Consider the following 5,924-nt stretch of genomic DNA (forward strand, 5'->3'; position numbering starts at 1 on the left):
GTAGTTTGAAATAATATGTTTGGTTGAAAATGTTGTTAAAGATAATTTTTGGATTTATATGCTTCAATTTATGTCATATAAAATCTCAAGTATGTTTTGTGCAAAAGTAAATTAACAACAAAAAAATATGCATAAGTCTCTTTCCGACCCGTAACGTGTCATGTACCTGGGATAGGATATGTGGGGTAGTTTATTGTATATGGAGGGTAGTTTAGGTACTCGAATATTGAGAGTTGTAACTCGGCTATATTATCCAGACGAGTTGTATTCGGTCAGGTAGCTAATGAATATGTAGAACTTCATCTTCTTCACTAAATCCTTCTGCAACTTCTCCTCTACAATATCTTCGTATTACTATCCCCCTAATTCATCTATTTCTTACTCTAATCCTATATATCCTTCTATCTACCTCGATTTATATCTTCCCTTAGAAAACCCAACTATCACTGATGATCCAATTGTAGTGAAGACCACTACAAGTGGTATCAGAGCAGTCGATTCTCCGACCGCTACCATGGCCGCTACAACATCTAAAGTTTCACGAGTAGAAGCATTAACTTCAGTAAAACAAGATTGTCTTCACAAGTTATTGATGGACAAGCACAATAGGTCGGAGTTTATTAAATCTTTTTGTGACGATTTTACTGAATCATTCTGGGCTATATGGAATAGAAATCATCAGGGCAGACCAACACCAAGTTTCGACGATGAAATCAGTGGCGTAGATATTGACTCACATGTATAAACTGATGTTGAGAAAGTAATGGATGAAAAAATTGAAGGAGTTCTTGTTGATCTAAATTCAACTAGTAATTTCACTCAACAATCTTCAATTCCACCAGTACCAGATGAAGTTTTAGGTTCCTTTCCAACAATAAACCGTTCTCACAGGTTTGATGAATCGAAGATGATGGAGGATGAAATTGTTTTCAATTCGAAATCAATTTCACTTGATTCAGGTGATTTAAGTTCAGTCGAAGGTAATTTTCAATCCAGTTATAAATCTGATTCCCCTGTAACCTATGAATCTAGTGTTACTAATGAAGTTCAGGAACACAAGGAGAAATCAAATTTTCTGGATTATCAAGAGGGAAAACCGTTCAATTCTGAACAGAAGTTTTTCAATGTTGATATGGATTATTAAGGTACAAACAGTGGTGTGAGGGACTGCAACATACAGAATCAGAATTTTAATGGTGCATTTAGACTGTTTGAAGGGTGGAAGTTCATTACAGATAATTACCTACAACAAATACCATCATACTTCTTCAATTTTATCAGGTTGTACTCCTTTGCTCAATTAACTCAAACTGCTTCTATTGGTAATGTTTCATCTAGTGTTAATTCTACTCGAATGATATTTGATAGAGGAAGAGAGTTCGATGACATTGTTTGGAGTTAAATTCTTCCAGTGGGTATTTTTTAAAACTGCCAAGTGTGAATTCTGAGTTTTTGTTTGTTGTTTTACCTAATTTTGATTATGGTTGTATATTGTTCGATCGAGGTAAAGTGTGTAAGACCAGTTTGTGCAACTCCTATTTGAAGATGTTAGTTGCAACAAGTTCAGATTCATTTCAGAGATTACTTAACTACATTGGAAGTAATAATTATCATCTGGTTCTTTTGAATGCAAATAGTTATGCAATTAGTGAAGTTGTAGTACTTGTGAAAACATCTCAAGGAGATAGTGAAGATTGTGAGACATTGATTGATGGAAGGGTATTTGATCGGGGAAGACGGCTAGAATCGATTGAGAATAGTTTTAAATTCTGCTTGAATACTCTTACTTCTGGTGTGTGTTTTCTTATGGGGTCATCCCGGATGAATGAGTATACTGGGAATTTTGTTTATGAACAACTTAACAACTCAAAGGTGTTCACTGTCACCAACAACGAATTTTCAAGTGTTAAGTTTGTTGTTGTCTGTAGCCTTGATTCTGCTAGAACATTATTCGATCGTGGCAAGGAGATGGAAGCTATTGAGAGGTATTTATATTATATGGAAGGTAGTTTTAAACTCTACCTGGATGCAATTTGGTGTTTGATGATCCTTAATGAGTTGATATTAAGGAATAATTGCTATACAAATTTTGTTCCTGAGCTGAATTCTGGACACATACATCATTTTATAACCTTGTTTTTGTATTCGTCTATGTGTTTGTGTGTTATAAATAGTACCAATGGTAATGATTGCGAGTTTTGTGAAACAATATTGCATCCTGGTATTCTTCTTAGGACTGAAATTTTATCTCATGTCACAAGGGAAACCGTATATTTAATTGTGCAGAAATTGTTTGATCAATGGTTGGTTGAAAATATCAGTTTTACAGCTCATAGGAAAGAGGTTCAAAAAAGTTTATTGCAGAAAATTCGAAATCAATTCGAAACCTACAGGATTGCACAAACATGAATGTTTATTGGTGGTAGGCATTTAAAGATGTGAAAATAAGACAATAAATGGATGCCTACAGTGATACCTGCAAGTGCACAGGGTCAGTTGTAGCTTGTGTGCAAGAACAGGGTCATTCCACAGGGACTTGGGAGTGTGCAATGAAGTTACACTATGCTGATAATTGATGCAAAACTAAATGCAAGGTCACAAGGCTGCAGTGACAGTGAAACAGAGATGGTAAAACATCTAACCAAGGCTATGAGCCAAGGGCAGGGAAGTCAGTGCACTGATTTCAGTGCACAGCAAGATGTGAAGTGCAAAAGCTAAATAAAACAGCAAGGAAAACTCAACTGAGCAATAAGAATAACAGAATTGGAGTTGCAAGTGACTGTAAAAACAAATTGTGGGATAAGCTACGGCTTTGAATCCACCCTTGTGACCGAGCCAAATAATGTAGTTCTAGGTTGAATCCCTAATGGAACTAAGTGACAGTTAAGGCCAACTTAAGATCCTAAGCATACAAAAAGGGAATAACAAGATAATCAGCTTGCTCAACTGATGTGCTCCTAGTATTGACTGTCTTTTGACAGTACAATCAATCACAAGCACTAGTGAGCATTGATTTCTCCCATTGCTCAATCAATTCAGTGAACTAAGGCTTATAACCTAACATTCCAGTACCTAACAGTCCACTAAAGCTTCATCTGAGCCTCAGCTAGTGAGACTTAGCTCATGACTAACATGCTAACACAAACATACATCATACAAGATAATTGAAACATGAATTCAAATATTGAACATAAACAGAACATGAACAATTGAGGAACTGGCTAGTCCAGTCCTCTTGGTGGTGCTCTGGCTAATCCAGGCATGCCCAAAATCAACACCCAAGTCCCCCAATTTATACATGCAAGTTTCCCCCAAAAAATACCCAAAATCAGAAAACTAGGGTTTCATGAAAAGTGAAATTAGGTCTCACCTAATCTCTGAATCCAATCAATTATCTTCACCCACTCTTCAATTTCTTCTCCTGCGTAACCTGCTACTCCCAATTGATTTTCTAACCTAAGTTATTTCATCATCCCTTAATACTAGGGGTTCAGAGAAAAATAGGGTTTGGAAATGATGAAAAAAGTTGATAGAAGGATGGTGAACGTGTTGATAATGATGGTTTATAGTGGTGGAGGTATGGAAGGTGCAGACGGAGTTGGTAGTCTGCAGAGGGAAGAAGGGAGAAGAAGAAGATGGGTTCGATGGCTAGGGTGTGTTTGTTTTGTGGGATATAAACTTAGGTGCTAGGGTGTTGAGCGAGGATAAGGATTTTTGATGTTTCGCGAAGCCGAGCCGTGGGATGTGGAGATGATGGATCGATCTAACGACGAGATAGAAGGAAGCGAGGAGCGACCGTTGGATGCGGAAGTACAACGAAACTGACGGCTCAAGATGAAGTTAGGTGCTGTAGTGTTAGACAGGAGCTTCAGACTTCGATGCACGACGATGAAACGACCGCAGGATGCTGAGATGATCCAATCTGACGGCTGAAGATGAAGGCGGGTTGGATATTGGAAATGGGTTTGGGTAAGGGTTTTGGGCCTTGGATATGCCAAGCCCATATCTTCTTTAAGGACAATTCTTCCTCTTCAAGCCCACTTCTAGCCTTTGAGTCTTGTGCACAACATTCTTCGCGGCTTCCTTGCGTAATTCCTCCCGGCTTTTCACTACTTTTCTGCTCTTTTCCGCTCCGCAATTCATCTAACTTTATTTATTACCTAAAAATGCAAAATTAATTAATAAAAATATTTATTCTTGAAAACAATGAAAATACAGAATATGGGATAAAATGTAGAATTAATGCACAGAAGATGAGTTAAATGCCAAGAAAAATATATAGAAATATGCACTTTTTAGCACTCATCAAATACCCCCAAACCTGAATTTTACTTGTCCTCAAGTAAAACAAAACTAAGGAAATCCTACCTATACCACTGTCGCTGGTCTCTCGAATGCATTTAGCGTATGCACTAAGCCTTTTAAACCACTAAGTGTCCCTAGTGGACGAGTGAAGTCTCGTGAAGGTTTGCTTAGAACGTACCTACAAAGTTCTAGGTCAAAATATAAGCTCAGATTCCATCAAATGTGACATGTGCAAGTCAGTTTAAGCTCACAGCAAAATGGAGATGTCAATCTAGCTATCAAAGGCACAATCCTAGCACTGATAACAAATAAAGACATGTGATAAGAGTGTAAAGTGTATCTACACATGTTTCTAGAATGACCTGAAGTTATGAATACTAACCACCAAGAGATAGTTTTTAGGCTAAGAACCGAATTCTAAGCCAAGCTAGCTGTCCGGCTTTACGAGAATTGTGAATGTTCACCCAATGAGTTGGTGATATTTCAGTTTACCCGCGTTATACATCGATGGTTGCACCCTCCTTGCTTATTACAAGACTATTTACAACAAAAAGATGACTCTTTACATGACTCTTATTTACATTGATTACTCCTTTTATTTTTGGAACAAGAGAGAACTATTGTCTTTAACATGACAAAACATGGAATAAATATTTGATTTTTTTTTTTTTTGATATATATATTTTTTTTTTGAATTTTTCTGATTTTTTTTTTAAAGAAAAAAACTTTGATCTTTACAACATAATGACACTTTTGATACATGAACAAAAAGAAAAACATAATTACATGACTCTTAGCAAGAGGTGGCCCTTATCGAATGCATCCGGTCAAATTCTATGGTTGCTTTTCTTAATGTATCCTCCAACTTCTATACCAGCCAACCAAAGAACAAGCTAGTCAAGTCTCATTCAGTATTCTAAAGTGATTGGCAATCTAACTTCCTATCAAACACCTTGAAGATCGAGGCTATACATGTATTGGTAGATCGTGCGCGTGCAAATTTCTTATCACTATGTGAATTGTGCTAGAATCAGGGTGCCTAAATATCTAGACTAAGACTCCTAAAAATTACATATTTGCACAAGAGTCAACATTTCAAGGTAAATGAGCTCCATTTTTATGATTTTTTTTTTTTTTCAATTTTTCAATTTTTTTGGAATTTTTGAATTTTTTCAAAAAGAGGGAGTTCTTGTTTTCAATTATGGCATATTATCAAAGTATCTACTTTTCACCCCCAAACCTAAACTAAACATTGTCCTCAATGTTTCAAAATATGAACAAAATTATAATACAACATATGAAGAGGATCATGTTGAGTAGAGAAAAAGGAAAGAGAATACCCGATTTCGGCGAAAGTAATATTAGAACTCCGTTATTCAGGGCAAGAATCCAACATATGTCAGCCGAGATCATATTGGATTAGCAAAATATATACAAAAGGAACAAAAGGGTTTTTAAAATTTTTATCTACTGGATTATATACAAAAAATTCACCATACACTAACAATCTAAAGAGTTGAGGATCAACCCAAAAGACAAAGTGTAGAGGTTTCAACAGCTTCACACAATAATAATATGATAGGCATGCAAGTGAAGCTGTGAAACAAAATGAGCTACCC

Source organism: Papaver somniferum, unplaced genomic scaffold (genome assembly GCF_003573695.1).
Source record: "Papaver somniferum cultivar HN1 unplaced genomic scaffold, ASM357369v1 unplaced-scaffold_81, whole genome shotgun sequence".
Lineage (NCBI taxonomy): Eukaryota > Viridiplantae > Streptophyta > Magnoliopsida > Ranunculales > Papaveraceae > Papaver > Papaver somniferum.